The 19085-nt window shown below is 33.4% G+C and overlaps 1 protein-coding gene across 1 annotated transcript in view; it reads left to right on the forward strand.

Moving 5' to 3' along the window:
• The window catches only part of LOC134528148 (acid sphingomyelinase-like phosphodiesterase 3b), a 270302-nt gene that overhangs the window by 98988 nt on the left and 152229 nt on the right, over window positions 1–19085 (forward strand). The gene's annotated exons all lie outside the window — the stretch shown is intronic.

Here is a 19085-nt window from a genome sequence, read left to right on the forward strand (position 1 = left end):
TTTTTTTATGGCATATAAAACGTGCATTTTGTATCTAATTCTTATTCCTTACATTACTTTCTTTAGAAAATTTCAAATACGTAAGGAAAAATCATTAAAAAAAATATAGAATTTTCAACGTACCAGCGCAGCGGTGCGACTTCCTGAAAGATTTTATGTAGTTTTACGTTTCATAGTCCAAGAAACCCATAACCATCATCAGTTCTAAAGTTATATGTATATGTATGTATATATATATATATCACAATTTTATGAACACGATAACTGCCGTAATTTTTCGCACATCAATTCCAAACTGATACATAAAATCAAGTAATGGAAAATCTCGATCGAGTTCGTCAATGGACAAAATCAGTCCATAGGGGTAGAAATGGGGAAGGTTTTTTTTAACAGAAAAATCGCAACAACTTCCATAATATGATGCATATCGCATCCGTGTGAACATAAAGCTTAAAGGAAAAAATAGGAAGAACTTTTGTCTGAATAAGTTTTTGATACGACCAACCATAACTGCAAGGGGTGTAAAAATTTAAGTGTTTCGGACCAAAAAAATCGTAACTCTCTTATTATGCATACTATCGAATCCGTTATAATTCTTCAAAAACCTTGTAATTTTTTAACTAAATCTTTTGTCGGAAACAATTTTTGATTAGACGAACCATTTTTGCAGGGGTTAAACAGGAATTGACAAAAAAAAAATCATTGCTCCCTTAGTAGGCACACCATCGAATATGTTCTAACTGTTTGTAAATCTTATAAACGTTATCAAAAAATTTTGTCTGAAACAATTTTAGATACACCCAATCATTGCAGAGTTATCCTTAATTTTCGCTATAGCAAAAAACTATGGGGAAATATTGAATAAACACAATCTCTTTCATTGCTATATCAATTTGTTATTTAATTTGAGGTGTTGCAGTTACTAGGAAACATGTATCACATTAAAAGAATATTCATATTTTTAAATTTTTATATAACCAAGCATCACTGCAATGGGTGAAATAACAAAAAAAAAAATCATTGTTTGAGTAACTACGCTATATAATATATACGTCTTAATTTTTTATAAAAATTCTAAATACTATCTCAAACCTTTATCAAATAAATAAATACTACAAAATATACGGGCGAAAGGGATTTTTAATATAATGCCATTGATTTTAACACCAACACAGTATGTACAAGAAAAGGGTAATGTAATTATTTAAAAAAAAAATTACCGCTAGTTATAAATTAATAAATTCTTTAAACTCTAAACCAATAAAACGGCTAATAATATAAATATATATAACATAAATATATACATATGAATGGACTGGAATTACTTTTCCGGGGAAAAAAAAATACAATATGTGATTACAATGTAGAACAAGTACATAAAAATACTTACTCAAGTTGGCGTCGATGGGCTTCTTTCCATTTCCTGCTGTGCTTCATTTTAAATACACGTCCACTTACTATTGCTGATACTAGTGTTGTGTTTTGACCGTTTCGAAGCGATAATATTCCCGCCTGAACTCCTGCGATATTCGAGGCATCTAGTGAGTAAACTCGGAACCAACCGGAGCTCTAGCGGCAAACTGTTGAACTCGTTCCTTTCATCAGCGGCAAGTGACAGTTAAATCACAATATTTTGTACTCAGATTATTTAAATTCTGTACGTTGTATTAAAAAAATTAAACCGAAGAATTGTTCATTGTACCTCCTTTAAGTTGTGTGCAAAGTAACAGCCGTGTACAGTTTAAATATATACCTAATATTTAGTTTTGAAAATTTCTAAATTAAAATTAAATAAGAAAGAATTTTTTGAGAAAATTTTCATCATCATATTTACAAAATTCAAAGTTTTATTTACAATTCTACTGTTTATTAATTTTTTTATCTACTACGATATTCATGGGAGAAATAATTTTCTTGGAGGCTGCAAAACTAAGGATCTTAGCCTTAAGAATCAGTATAACCATTCATATGTATGTAGTCAGATGATTTCACTTCAAGCTGTAAATTTGTGCATGTACTTGTATTTAGAATTGTGTATGTGCATTTTCTATTTGCTATTTGTATTTAGGCCTATTTGTATTTGTAAATGTATTTGGTATAAACTATGATTGGTCTCAGTTAAGAGACCCAATCTAAAAGCCTTAAATTAATTAGAAAACAATCTTAAAAAATTCCGTGAATATATCATAATACAATTAGGTTAATTTTATTTCAGGGGATATTAACGTCCCAACTTTACCACAAAGATAGACTACCTAGTCGAGAACGGATAATTTTTATAACAATCACGCATGAAGCAATACTCAATCTTGCAAACGTAGAGTTTTATTTAGATAACGCTGACAGTTAAACCAATGGGGCTTGCTGGAAGTCAATAGTGAAATAAGTAAAGTTCTATATTATAGTAAACATTAAAACAATATAGGTTTAGTTTTAAAAAAAATAAATGTTTGAATACCATTGTGAATTTATGATTTTGGATGTGACACTTTAACTCACAGTGCTTATTATTTACATCTTTTGGATAAAATATAAGTAGTATAAATGTGGGGTACTTTCCCAAATATTACCAGGAAATTCAACAAACTGTAGGGGAGGACGGGGCAAGTTGGCGATGTTAAGAGTTCACCATTTTTTATAATTTTAATTTTGGAAATACGATTTCCTTCTTTCCAGACACTATTAGAATAGTCTTTTGTCGTGGTGTAACTACATAAAAAAAATCTATATTTCTATATTATCTCAAAAATTCTGCCCTTTTAAAAATATAATGCAAATGTGCCATCTTTCCCCGTTACCGGGGCAAGATGACTTTGACTACGGGGTAAGATGACATTTTTGACACAAGTTTAAACATATTTATTCTTAGAATGCAAACTACTGTAAACTAACTAATTAAACATTGTTACATGCGTTTTTACATATAAGGCATGTTATTAAAGGCTTGGTTTGTTGAAAATTACAATTAATAGTTAACTTACATAACTAATTCAGAGTTGGTGTTTTATAAACAATAATCGCACACAAATTTTCCTCCTTCAAAGTTCGAGCAGTCCTCGTGCCACCATGTGTGGCATTTGCAACACTCGATCCAGTCTTCTGATGGAGGATTGACATAAATCTCATCACACACTGGACACTGCACTTCGGATATTTGAGCTGAAGTCATGCCTGTCGAAAGTTGGAGCTTCTTGGATTTTTCTCGAGAATCGAGCTTCAGTTTCTTAGTAACAGTTCCTTTTTTGGCTTCTCTAGACTCTTGTCTTTGTTGCTTCAAACGTTCTTGTTCTATCCTCTGAGCTCTCCTCTGAACCAGAATCGCTTTCATGGGTGAGCTTGTGATGACACTTGCATTTTGCTTATGAGATTATAAAGCTCAGAAAATCAAACAAAAGTTATAAAAGAGTTGTATGTGGATACCACAAAAACCGTATAAAGCACTTGGGGCAAGATGACGAGTCGTCATCTTGCCCCAGTCAACTTGCCCCGATCAGCAATGTTATTAGTATTGGATTTTTTCGCTAAGAAAAATAATAAAAGGTTAACAATATATAGTGGTTAAGAAAAGTATATAGTCTAAGGTAATAATGTGTGGCATTGAATATCCAAATATCTTACCTGTTTGTCCATGAGATATTACTTCGAAGTTCTTGAAAATTACAATACGTCAGACCAAATGTACGAACATCATCTAACAAACAACTAAATGGTGGCAGCGGCTTCACTGTGCGATTCTTTAGTGCCCACCAGTGTGGAGCGCTAGTAGTGTCTGTTAGGTGGTGCTATCTAGTGCCATGACGTGGAAATAAGTCATTCGTCATCTTGCTCCGCTCGTCAACTTGCCCCGTCCTCCCCTACATAACTTTGAGTTAACAAATTAATGGGTATTATCAAATTCTTGCCAAAAACTGCAAAAAAAAAAAGTATCTTCAATGCCGCTACTATAATCAAAGACAGTCGTGTGCAATACGTGAGGTACATAATGTTGAGGCCAAGTGAATAAGACAAATATTTTTGTAAGAATTTTGAACGAATTTTTTACCCTAAGCTGTTTACAACATGGTCGTATAATATATCGCTGTTTTTATCCCTGAATGGGAAATTATTGTATTCGTCATTTTTGTGGTATTATGAATTACTATGTAAATATGGGGAATATGAAGCACATTTATGAAGTATATGTTCCTCCAAATGATATGAAGTATAAGCCATGTGAGTGGCAAAACATATCCACGTGAATTATCCTATATAGGCCTATATATGTTTCAGAGTAATATCTTTCGCTTTGGTTAATTACATTACGTCAGTGGTTTTCAGTACAAAATTTTATTTTTGCCTTTCTTGTCAAAAAGAAGTTTTCTCTAGAATGCCATCACGACGTAAAACCATTTTTATATCTTATTCATGTTTACAGAAATAAATTCAGTAACGTTGATTCAAGCACATCTACCCAACCAAGTGTAAAAATAATTGAAATTATTAATTTATTTCTAATACCACAGGATTTGCTGGTCCATTTTCTTTAGGTAATTATTTTTCAATTTTTTTCGAGATGATGTTTTAAGCAAAAAATAATAATAACAGAGAACAAAGAAGTAAATTCTGAAATATATTTTATCTAATGTTGCTATTAATGAAGAAAGTCTTGTGATGAAAACCACAACCGGCTTAGATTTTAATACAGGTCAGAAAAAGTGATATAATTGTTATGAAACTTACTGAAATAAAAAATTACTATTTTGTATATATTATTAGTTTTTAATAAAACGTTCATAAAATTACTTTAATACGTACTTATAAAAATACCAAATAAAATTTAAAATTTTCAGTTTACTAGCAAAACCCGGCAGACGTTTTTCTGCCAGTGTATTCTTACTTATATACATATATCTAAAATGGATGAAACTATAAAGCGTTTTAGAAAATTTTGAAACAATTAAAGATGGCTCATATTGATAAGGTTCTGTTATTTATAGTGTTTAAAATGATAATATATTACATACATATTTAAATTAATTTACGTGAATGAACAATACTTTTTACTATTCCAATCACTATATAACTGAAACAAATTAAAATAATTTAAACTAATACTAATATCTACAATAACTCAAGTGGATAAACAATATTTTTGGAAAATATTCTACGCGTCAATATCTATGTATACCAATTTTCATAGTGATCGGTTAAACGGTGTAGATGCTGATGTGCAGCAGCGCCTTATAGTGGCGAGTTATACCAAAATGGATCGCATAAAAACCGTCTTCATTTAAAAAAAACACTAATAGGAAAGGACACCTGTATTTCGCGAATACATTTCGTGTCTAGATACATCGCAAAACACCGTAGTTTTTTTCTTGTAGTTATTGGCTGTGGTCGGCGAGAGGTGTTTTCTCCTAGCTGGGCGTGTCCAGATAACTGCGGTCCAATCATGAACACAGTGTGACAGTGTGGAGGTTTGCATTATAGCTTGTGACTAAATGAATCCGCGAAAATTCCGTGGCTCTAACCATTACGCTAAGAAAAAGCTACAGTGTTTTGTGACATACCTTGACACGAAATGTATTCGCGAAATACAGGTGTCCCTACTCATTGGTAGCAACTTTCATGGTGATCGGTCAAACTGTGTTGTAGATTATTAACGTCATATATACCAACATACATTTATAATATAGATAATAAACTTAGTTAGGCTCGTTTAAAAGAATGTGCGAGGTTTAATTAATTTAAATTATTCCTGTAAAGTTACTGAGTTACTTACGTATTTTTAGGTGATCCTCTCTTTACGACCATTGACCGCTGAAATGTAAACTTCCTCTTAATGTCCATCACATAAAAAACTGACGTTTGTTCAATACAGTTCATTGCATCAATTTCAATATATATATATATATATATATATATATATATACACCTATATATATATAGATATATATACCTATATATATACACATACATTTTACCAAATGGCAGCTTATGTATGGGTATATTATGGCAGTTCATTTAGCCAGATTAAACATTAAATAGATGAGTATAAAATGAAAATATTTTTTAATGAAGTTTCTCAATTAGCGCTTTAGAAAGTTTTGTTTAATGTTTTGATATTGGGTGTCGATTATGAGCAGTATTTTCTCCTGCACTCTGTTGGACTAACGAATGTGTTGTTATGTACTGCTCCATGATCCGCCACAGCTGATGCCGTGGTTATTTCATGGACTCATTAGATGGCAAAGTAGATTTGATGCACATATACACCGATATTAACGACTTCAGCACGTGGATATACATATCTGTTCATTCGCCTTCCTTCCATTCACGAAATTACTCATACCTAGAGACCTGCAAAATTCGCGGATTCATTTCATGATATGCTACAATTCAAATAATTATACCTTAGCGCTGCTTCTGAAATTGGTTCACTGTTAATCTGGAGTAATGAGGGCCAATTAGAGACCCTAGCACAAAGAAGTGTCGAATCACAGATACTCGGTCGAGACGACTCAAAAGTCAGCAGCCAATGAACAGGTGGCTTTTGCCCGAGTGTGTAGAGTGTAGTAGAGTCTATCCTGGAGGTCATTGAATCCGCGAATTTTGCAGGTCTCTACTCATACCAAATGCCGTATACCGAGAGCTAAGATGTTTACACAAATTTAAAGGCTTGGTTATGTATAGGTATGTTTAGTCTAGCCTGGAGGGAAATATATTCGTGTAATTATCGTTGCTCTAGCCACAACGTTAAGAATAAGCTACGCTGTATTTTGAAATACATTAACACAAAACATTTTACGTGAAATACAGGTGATTATACTAATACGTTTAAATTTTACGTGGAGTGTCTGGCGATCATCTTAAACTCGCGAACCTAGTCATTATTTACCAGAAAATAAATGATGTCTAGAAATTAACATATTTTTTGCGCTTAGAACGTGTATCTTAAAGAGGCCGCTCTGAGACTGGTGTCTATTTCTCTTGTACTGCGGAATATACGGGACGGCCACGCCATCAAAATTTAACGTACACCGCAGAGTCACTTCTGTCGACTTCTGCATTCGTAAAATATTCACTTCCAGGAACATGCAATGTCTCACATCTGCACGTACTACGGTTGCATTCCGATCGATCACAATAGACCGACGACTCTTACGTGCGAACTTCTTAGGAAATTTAATGCCTAGAAGGTTTCTTCCAATATCCAGCTTAAAAAATAGGCAAAGAAATAAAAAAAGGGGGGAGGGAGATGTTTGCCGGCATCACACCTTTTTCATTGGGCCATACATTTACCCCAGGAAAACATTGTTAGTTCACAAAGAAAAAAAATTGATTCTGTTTGTTATCACCATGATTTTTTTTTTTTTACTTTGCAAGGATGCAGCTACAACCGCATGTACCGTAGATACATCAACGGTTTCTCCTTCTTTCCCTCTCTTTCTCTCTGACACATTATCTAAAAAGTGACAGTTGCGTGTGTAGGACGAATTAATACTGACGGCCAGTAATAATTTTAATTATCATATTTATTACTACAATATACATTATTTAGAAAATCGTATATGATAGTTTATCTTCATTTCTCGGGCGTGAAACAGCGCTTAACGAACGAATTTTATTCTAATTTATGTATATAGTAAATTAATTACATCAATATTTTAAGTATTTAAAATTTTTTTAAAAAAATTTTGTTAGAAATATGTGTGTTTTTTTTTCTGTTTAATTTCATAAGTTGTAAAAATTTTCTACACTTGTTTTGCACTACCGCCTCTTCTTGACAACATCACATTGGTAGGGGCATGTATTTTTCACCGAAAGATTTTGAGACTAACTGTAGCATAGTATGTGTTTCATGATTGGTTGAGCTACTTTCAGGAACATGTTCACTGTTGGTACACGAATCAAAGCAGAAGCAATGTAGAAGCAAACAACGTCGTGAATGGCGCCCTCAAATAAGGCAATTGCTTCTCTTACAGACGGCAGCCAATTACAAGTACTAAACCGCTGGTGTAGTTATACGTTATTGTGGTTTAATTAGCGTACAGATATTTGCTCTAAAAATAATAAACATTTCTTATTTATTATATATAGGTACATTTATATCGGTAAATAAAACTTCATTATTCACAGTTTAATTTAATACGTCGTAAAAAGTGTGAATTTAGTTTAGGACTACCACCTGTCATCTTTACAATATCTCATTACTACATAAAAATAATCTTCTGTACTTTTACAAAAGATTCCATTGGAAACCGGTCGCCAAGAAACTGTTTGAAATACTACAAGAGCGATATCGTTACTTTGTTCAATACATGACTGTGGTTATTTTTTCATGTACGAAATACTTTTTATTCAAGATAATATTGAGTTTATTTTACGAAAATTGGCGCAAAATTAATATTTTGATAAATTTTTCATTCAAGCATATTTTTTTAAACCACGTAAAAGGAAAAAAAGAATATTCCTTTAATTGACTTAATTTGTTTTATTAAGTTTATTAATGTGCGTAGTTAATACTGGAAAACTATTCAGGGAACGGTTTATAAATAACTCTAACTAGTGGAGGTTTTGGGACAATACAAAGCAAAAAATGCCCAGCTAAGAATCTGAAACACTGCGAACACTATACTGTAGTGATACAGTTGTTTTCATGTAAATGTACAAATTTAATAGTATCTGAAATTTTACGTGTATACATCTGTTCCATTTACAAAAAAAATATATATCGACAATGTAACAAGCGTACAAACCTTTGCAGTCTACACTGTCACCAAAAAATTTATATTTGTACACAGTCAGGCCATGCTGAGACAAATGATTCTGAATTTTTAGAGAAGCGGGTATCATTATGCATTTCATGTTTTTATGTGGCCTGAAACGCAGTTTAACCATTGGCGATATCTGCAGCGTCAAACCACGTTCACACGTACGGAACCGCATTTATTCGGGAGTGAGGAGGGGGGATGATTCAGCGTGACGTCGTTCTCACTCCCCGAGCGTAACAAAAAAAAAAAATGCATGGAGAGGCATTGATAACACTCGCGACGGCTGAACAAGTTGAAAAAAGTGATAAACGATCGTGCTCCGAACTCACGCGCACCACAGAAACAATTTTTAGAGCTCGTTCTTCACGCGACATAAAAGGACGATCGCGGACAGCGGTTTTGCGAAGAGAACAATAAAACGTTGTTTGAATCGCGCCGCACCGTGAAGTAACGTGCGCGCAGCTCAGATAAGCATCGAGATGCATGCGCCACTGGGGTGCATGACACAAATCTTTTATGTCTCGCACGCCCAGTTATGAGTGGGTGCCTTCCCTTTCAGGTCGTGATTTTAAATTTTGCAGTAACCACAGATCAACTTGCTGACTTTTAAATGGTTTAACTTTCACGAAATTAAGAACATGTACATCGCATACTTTTTGCTTGATTAATTGTCAAAGTGGCTCATTTAATGGTTTTGGGCTGTACAAATAAGGAGAACCAACTGTAAAACTGGATCTTCCGTTTTTACTGCGTCTTCTCACATCAGTCAAATTTTTTTTTTTAAATCATCAGCTATTAAAAATATCTGCGTTATGTAGTGTTCTTTACATAATGTTGGCAATTCACTTTTCACAGAAATATTGTGCCGTTTATTAAAAAAATATATTTCAATTGTGCTTTCAACTAAAGTTATACACGTGAATCACACATAGTTTCCTCACCCGCCGCTAGAACTCACTGCCGGAGCAGCTGCGTTGACTATTGAATCTTTCGATTTCCATAGCGAAAGGTTATACTTTACAATGAAACGGCTTCGTCGAAAGCGAAAAAAAGACTTTAAAAAATACTAAACATTGACTTTGGACCTCATTTTCTACAAGGAATTTTTAGTAAAATACTGCTCATATTCTTAAAATTCACCAAACATTCAATTCTATAACGTTTCCGTTTGTCTCCATGAACTTTGTTTAGCGCTTTTCGCCACAAATGGCAAAACCGTGGTTACACATATCCGTTCCATGTGACTTCCGTTCCTTTCATGTAATTACTCCTACCAAATTCCCTATACCGAGAGCTAAGACGTTTACACATCAAATGTGTTGTTAATTTGTGTACAGCTTTTGGATTAATGTTACTTAAATGTAGAAAAAAAATTAAAACTACCTCACTGACTGATTTTACAACGATTTGGCGTCAATTCTAAACACGTTTCGCAATGCGCCAAATGCATCACTTGGAAATACAGTAAAATACAGTGTTCGGCTTCAGAGAAACGTCAGTTTCTCCACTCGGCATGCTCCGTGCACGACCAAGTTCACAGATTGGCATCAGCATTTCGTGACACACTGCACAGGGAAACATTTCTACCTGCTTGAGTATATGTGCTTGCATGCAACAGCCATGGTTCCAGTGTTCCACGGCATTGCTTTATTTTTCCCTCTCAACTATTACTTACCTTCAGGCGCATAATAATACGATATATAAAGTGCTTTCGAGTCTTATCACGTGTCACTGTAATGACAAATAATTCGATCAAGGATTTTGAGGTAAGACACTTTAATGAGTGGTATGTATTGCACTTTTTTTTCATGTTTCAAGGCCAAGTTACATCCGTTTGGTAAGTTAAGTCAAAAGTTGCCTTTCGCAAGGTTTATTATCGTCAGGTCGGGTAGTGTAAACGCAAAAAAGGTAATGTTTTATAATTAAAATACCTACTTAAAATAAAAAAAAAATTGTCATTTAATATGGTATGGTCAAAAACTTTGCCTTTAACGTGAATTTTTTTTATCTATGGTGACATGCACTTTTCAGAGTGTTATTTCATTTTTTTTAAATCGTGCATGATTTATTTTTGTAGGCCCTATATGTTTACCTGAAAAGTTCTTTTCATTTAGAAGTTATAAGTTTGCGAATCTTCCTTTGTTAATATCTTTTAATTAAACCCGGTAATATAACATCTTTTTAACATAATGTAAGTTTTTTTTTCAAACGGATAGATGAAATTGCAAAATAGCCATTAAAGACTTGGCTTCGTCCACCAAGTTGGGTCATGGTTTTTTAAATTCATCATTTTTGGTTAACGAAACTTTTACGGAATATTTCACTATATAAATATCCTAACATTTTCAGTGTTACTAATCCTATGACGTATCAAGGAAACTGATTTCAACCACTTTAAAATGTTATCGAAAAAAAGACACATGCATACACATAGACTTTATTAATCATGAAATTGCACAAAAACTTAGTTTTTTACAATTTCAATGTAGTGTCTTAGTTTATTAATGGCAGTTAATGTGAAAGGTTGGAATTGTTTTGCATTTACAAGTTTTTTTCATGATTAGTTTTGTTTCACTTGCCGTGCATCTCAATTCATGTTCCAAATTGGTGGCTTGGTTTTCCTGTCACTAAAGTTCAGAAACCACTCTACCTATATACCTGCCTACACACACATCGTCATACTTTTTATTTGTGTACATTAAGCTTGAGAGATCCACGTGGCGCTGATCTGTCTTTCTATTATCTACATAATAAACATTACCAGCATTATTACCCCATAATAGCTGTTTTATCCCTGCAGGGGTAAATAACCCTTGGTTTGGAAACCATGTTCTACAAGGTATCTGCCGTTTGTAAAGATGTACACAACAACTGTAAATATTCCCCCCCTCCTTCAATAACAGTGTCATGATCAAGATATTATCAAGCTGAAAACAAGAAGGAAAATAAAGAGTTTGTGTGGGTGAGGGGAGGGATGATAGTTTCTTAATTCAACCATTTTCAAGGAGGAGCTGTGTCTATGATGCCACCCAGTAATGAACAATAACAAAAGGAAGATCATTTACTAACAAAAAAATGTTTTCTCTAAAGTGATACTCAAACATATTTTAATACACTATAACAAACAGAAGAACACCAGTTTTTCACGTTGGAAGAGGAACAGCTGTCACCTCCCATAGTCCTGTCCCTCTTCCCAGATACACTATTGGCCATGGAATTAAAAAAATTGTTTGTACTTTTACAAGGAAAGTCCTTGGAAACTCAGATTCCAGTGATATATCTTGTAACACTGTAAGACAGAGCTTTGTACACCATTGGTAATTTTACAAAGTTTTACAAGTGACATCTTTTGGAAACTGGGTTACCAAGAATTTTCCTTGTAAATCAAATACAAAAACTTTTTTCACAGTGTGATCAAGCACCAAAAGTTAATTTTCTGTTCTTTCATAGACGAATATTGTTTTAAATTTTACAGACTAAATGTATAAGTCTTTAAAAAATTTTCAAATTAAATAATATTTGGAGCAACGCTTCGACATACTTGAATGTACCTGAGAATAGTCTTTTTTTAATGCTTCTCATACGATGGTCTTGGTACACATACCAACTATGGATTCAACATCTGGAGGATTTTGTTTGATAAGAAATTTCTCCGAGTCTAATTCCAGCCTCGGCGCTTCGAGGTGACTCGCGAGTTGAAAATATTGAACGACCAAGCTCGACGTGACGTCACACGACACTTCATACACTGTAAAACCTTTTTCGTTCTTTTAACAAGGAAAATCATTGGAAACCCAGTTGCCAACGATATCACTCGGCAAACTGCAAGGCAAGACTTTGTAAATTTTGGCAAATTGTACAAAGCACTGACTCGCAATTTTGAAAGTGATGTCGTTGGAAACTGTGATTCCAAGGACTATCCTTGGAAAGTAAAAATAAAATTTACAGTGCAGTGGTGCTGGCCAAGACAGCACGTGCGGTAAACTTACTATTCATAGAAACCGAATCAAAGCCCGGGATAATCCGTGTTAGTGTATCTATGGGCTTTTTTACCGGAGCTTAGGTTTCCTCGCATCTTAGTGATCTTAACTGATATAAAAGATTGTTTGGTTTAGGTCAACAACGTGTAAAAAGCGCCGCAATAGTGAAAATACCTGAGTTCTCTAAAAATAGTGTTTCATTCTGACCACGAAGTTCCTCGAACTGCAGATATCTTAGGAGAAAGTGGGCGTCACTGGATCTTAGGATTACCAGCCCGCTCGATCCGTGTGCATCCATGAAGTGTGTTCTTGTAGTACAGCATTTGAAGGAAAAAAATTCAAAAATCAATCCTTTGGAAAGTAAACGATTGATGTTCACAGTAAAATAACTGCCTTCCCAACAAAGAATGCATCAAAAATTAAATAAACGATGATTGTTCGTAGTTCCACAAACAACTCCCTATTTAAATTTCTCTAGTTGTATGTTCCTGAGTTAAAATATTATCTATACTATGTATCGAACTATTCTCCAGTTAATTCTAACTTAAATATATTTGAACAATAATTAATTTCGCAATATTCTATTACAGCAAAGTTTTAGACAACTCCATCAGCTTACGGAAAAAGCTTAACTTACCATGGTAAGAGTTAAACATCAATGGATTATTTATTTTTTCTTTCAATAATACACTTTACGAAAAAAATGTACAACCAAAATTCAACCAACACACTCTGAGCGAGTTGTGTTCTGAAACAGATTAGCATGCATCCAGAGAGCATGGGTAACCAGTAGAAAGAGAGACAACAGGGTTTACAACTAAATTCTATCAGTAAAATTCCTGACATTTTTTTGAACATCAGAGGAACATTTCCTGACTCCAAGAAAATAACACTGTCTGCCTGACGGAATATACCCCCGCCTGCTCAGGTGTTATTAACTACTTTAAAATTAATGTTGTAAATTTATTTTAGAATAAATTTATTTAGCACCGTAAATTAAAAATAATATTCATAAGTTTATGAATATTCCTGGATTATATTTACGTTAGATAATTTAAAAGCGAAAAGTAAGCAATGTTGAGAAAAATTTTTTTGGTATGTCTACAAGTATAACGGTGTAAACTGAACTATAAATAAAATGTGGAATACATAAAAACCAAAATTTAGAGATATCATTAAATTTACGGATATTTAAATGAAGCATGTACTTAAAATAAACCAAGGAGTGCTTATATTAAGTTTCCTACAGCTGAATCTTCGTAAGAACTAGCAAGGATTCCGACTTTCAAATCTCGAGTTCTAAATATTTAGTTGGCAGTCTAAGCTGATTGTTGTGAGATTATTTTCAGTCTACAAATAGCTCGTTAATTGACGAACATATCGGAAAATTGGACAAAATAAGTTGGATAATTTGTAACAAGTGTTCTTTGTAAATATAAAGTGCATTTTTTTTTTTACCCCGCGGGAAAATTATTTGTTAAAGGTGAGAGTGGGCGTGTAAGAACTGTAATACTTGTTAACAAATTTCAGAGAGTCCAGCTGGAAAATTCAGCGAGAACAACGTATCAGGCTTATATTTACCGAGATTGATGTCGAGTGGATTAATGTATTGTTAGAGACAGGAAAATTTCGCGGATTCATTACGTAACATGCTTGAATTCAAATAATTATACCTTTGTGTTGATTTTGCTACTGCTCTAATGTTAATCTGGAGGACCCTATGCCAACTCTCAAGACTCTCAAGAAAAGAAGTATCCAGTAGCAATTTACCCAGGTAGAGCCTCACCATTCTGCAGCCAACGAACAGGCGATGTTTCCCCGAGTGTGCACAAGAGAATGGAGTCCATCCTGGAGGTCATTGAACACGCGAATTTTTCGGGTCTCTATGTATTGTGTTTATCGTTTTGTATTAATCAGGGTAATTATACGATGTAGGTAAATGGGACGATGGTTCAGCGTTGACGAAATGGAAAGTTGGAGTTAACAGAAGCACCCCGAGTAAACCCACCTGCTCACGGTAACGTCCGTAACATTGCCCACTTGCGAAATGTACCGTTTTGATCTCTGCCGTGCATTACACCCAGATAGTTTTGGTGGAAGGCGGGTGGACCAACTATAAACTAGAGTTCCTACTTGTTTGGACAATTTGTTTCGAAAGCCTGAAATCTGTATTATTTACACTGTTAGAATTTTTCACTTTAAATTTTATTATGAACGCTGATTACAAATAATCCAGGAACCTACGATAATGAACGGGTATCTTCTTAATTATAAGGGTCTTGAGTTCACTTACTTCGAAAATGAATCAAAAATTAATAATCCAAACGTAGTAACAAAACATTAAAAATCTTTTTGAGTCCAGAGCAAAAACTTTTTTTTTTCCACTTTATTGTTTACCTTGTTTTCAAATAAAATCAGAACTGGGAAATTGGAATACGGTGTAGGTTCTACGAAGATTCAGCTATCTGAGATTACGATGAACTGTTCGTTTGTTTAAGGGGAACTCTACTTTGAAAAGTCCGTTAATGTACTGTAATTTCTAACAGTGTACAGATCATTATTTTTTTTGATGTAACTTCTTTAGGCACATTGATAGTAAAATTTTTAGTTTCAAACAAAATGTGTGCTCATCGCTACGGAAGTTTAACAAGAAGTCCATTATGCATTCACGTTTCGTTCACTGGTGTTGAAACGAAAGATGTACAACAATGTACGATGTACGATGTACACGATGTTTATTTACAAACGAATGAAATAAATTTAATGTTACAAATAAACTAAAAACATAATACAGAAAAAATATATATTTTTTCAACTTATAGCTACAATTTTTTTTTTTTTTAAATTCTGATACTGGTTAACACGTTTCGAAGATTTTGTTCTCTTCAAGTTAACTTGCAATTATGTTAGACGAGGAAACTATTGTGGAACATACATGGTGTCAATTATATGTACCACTTTGTTGGTTCTCATTTAAAAATGACAAATGATGCACTATATTTTTCTTTTGATGCCAAATTTATGCTCACGTTGTTTTTTGTAAAGCAAAAAATAAACATATTGTGCTACTTATGGCTGGTGATTCTTAATAATTAAGGTACGTTTTATTTATGAAATATTAAGAGGAAAAAAATGAACTTCCATGTTGCTTACAATGTATTTTCGTATTGTGTTGTTAATAAGTTAAACTTTCAGCATACGTATGTGGTACAATTTCCTATTTTCCTTTAAGAAAATGTTTCGATACTATATATACACTCCACCTATCTGCGGTATATCGCTGGAAAGAACTCGCTCTGAATGTACGTCTGAAAGTCTTGCCACGAAAAGCCGTTCCATGCATCAATTTCGAAGTGCACATCATTTCGGGAAACGGTAGTCTTTACGACAAAATAACTCCACTGCATATCGGCAACCTTTCAGGTCGTAAGCACGGAAAATGGGCAACAACAGTCCGGAACGGTTGCCAACTTAGAACATAGCCATTTCTTTCCTCGGAAATGAACTATATTATACGTTCGCTACCTCTCCTTTATTCCTTTACGAAAGCAAAAAAAAAAAATAATGAACTAAATGACAGAAAAGAGGGATCACCACGTGACATTTCTACTAATGTTTTAATGTCGTGATTGTCTAGACATTCTAACCACACAAATAATAATGGCGCAAATAAATTATAAATGAGGTTCACGTTTGTCATATAACATTTGCAAAAGATTAAAAACATACTTTTCATTCATTAGAATTTTAACGTGGGGCAAGAGACTGATGCTTTTGACCAAGGACACTATTTAGTTCCCTGTTTTCATCTCGTGCGAATGGTTTCAGATGACTTATATTTTCTCACTATGTAGCTGCTACTTGGATAGTTAGACGAGTAGCCTCTTCATTTACTATGCATGCCACACACGAATATTTGGGCTTTATGGCACAAAATGTTTTTTTTTTCAAAGATCACCCTATCCCTTGATCGCAAAAAATTTCCCTTCGAAATAACAAAAAACGCTGTTTACCAATTATGCAGTGATTTAAGTAAATGTAGGTAATTATATAAGTATTCGTATGACAAAATTGAAAATTACAATAATCATTTTAAGAGTTTAATAAATACTTTCAAAACCTTGTTAAGTCTTCAGCATTAATATCCTTCTTCCTTTACACGTCCAAGTTTACCCTTTAAACATCAAAGCACAGAAATAAGGCGTCGCCAAATGTCGTAATTTCCAAGAAGATTTTTTTTATGTGAATTCTTTGTCGGAAAGTCCATAAATTTACTTCAGTTTTCAACAGTGTAGATCAGATCCCATTTTGTATTTTTTTGTGGAGAAAAACCAAGTTACTTGCGCACGAGAACTCGAGTAAACACAGAAGCGGGGATAGTTGCCCAAATTGGTATCTGGGGTGGAAATCGGAGAGTAAACACACACTTGAAACAATCAATCATTCACTCTATAATGAAATGTACGGACTTCTGTATTCTTCTTTATGTAACGTTGTAAGGAGTTAATAATGTCTGCACTAAAAGAAACATATAATCACCCAAATACAAATTTATTTATTTTTTGCCGTGCGAGTTTTCACAAAATATTACAAGCAAACCGAAAAGAATAATCAATTAATATTAAGCTATTTTTGTGCGGTTTTGGTAAAAATGTTAACATTATCTAGGCACGCACATATATAATATTTAATTATTCATAATTTTTCCAAATAAAACGTCAAAGAGGAGCGGAACTCCTGGGTACCAGTAATAACCATTTGACACGCTTGGAAATACGATAGCAAAACTATTCAGTTTCTTCTTCAAAAGGACACTTTAAATAGTTTCCTCTTTAATAAACAAAGAACTAATTAAATAATTTTTATTTAATGTTTTTAAAGGCATATATTTGTAAGATAATTAAAACACACACACATATATATATATATAATACGTGTGTGTGTTAAAGATGATCTTCCTGATTGAAAACGTAGGGGTCTTTCAGAAATATTATTTGTAGGAATAAAATTCATGTGCCTATAAATATTTTTTTCTCGAAAATTTCTAAAATACTACATAACAAAGATATTGATCAATAGTTTGTGACTAAATTTTAACTGTCGATAATACTTCAGGAAAATATATACGGATAAATTGATGAACTCTCAACATTGGTATACAACCATTATTTAAATGAAGTGGTAGCTGGAATATCGTAGAAAATTATGGCACAGCTTACTACTGTCTGAATCCAAGTCCGAAAAATTAATGTCTTAAATGAATACATACAAATTAAAAATATTAATTGAAACAAGACACATCTTAGATTCAAGTGAAAAAATAACTAATGAAATCAGCTGCTGCCACCCAGTGAAAAAGAAATAAAAATATTGCTGCCACACCCGTTTGGCATTTTCAGTTTGCTTGTGACTACCCGCAAAAGTGGGGGGGGATTAGGCTATTTTATCGAATACTATATGGTTAGTTCTAAAACCATATTCAGAATTTCACTTGGGGTGGAAGGAAGGGGAGGAGAGAATATAACTGTTTGCTTTCAACACCTTTCCTTTTGTTGGTTGGAGTAATATATATATATATATATATATATATATATATATATATATATATATATATTCCCTTTCATCCTTCCCACCATCATCCTGTTTCATCCATCCGTCAATCACGTGACATTCAGCCGAAAAAATTCCATCTTTCCGTCCGTCAAAACATTGCCAAGCTTTAACTTTCGACGGACGGCCGAACGAAATCATAACCTCAAAAATGTCTGAAAAGCATTCTTTTTATTTTAATTTTTTGTTTTGTTTACTTGTTAAGCTGCTTTCTTATAATGATCTTAACTTGCCTATGAACACGTTTTGAGTTTGGCATTTGAAACAATAATTGAAATATTTTAAATTTGTTGCATGTTTCTTAATTCTCTAGCTTTCGAAATTCCGTTAGATATATTATATATTTATATATATATTTCTATATATGTAGGTAAATATTATATATAGAAATATATTTGCTTTTCTTTATCGTGATAAAGTGATATCGATGAAACTTATGATATCTATGAACTTCGTGTAGATTTGTAGGTAGATATGAACAAAACGTACATAGAGCTATTGGGCAACAAATTCATATCGATTACTCCCTTTTGTGTGATTTTCTTTCATTACCAAAATTCTCAACAGCAAACACGCTTGGTGGGGTAGGTTTTACAACACGGGGTTCTTATGCTTTTCGCCATGAAGCCCACGTTTCCGCAAATAAAATAATTTATCCATGGTAGATCTTTTATGCATCCAATACAAAGAATTCCACGTGGTAAACGGATATCATACCAATAGTTTTTTAATGGGGCATTAT

This window comes from Bacillus rossius, chromosome 1 (genome assembly GCF_032445375.1).
Source record: "Bacillus rossius redtenbacheri isolate Brsri chromosome 1, Brsri_v3, whole genome shotgun sequence".
Taxonomy (NCBI): Eukaryota; Metazoa; Arthropoda; class Insecta; order Phasmatodea; family Bacillidae; genus Bacillus; species Bacillus rossius.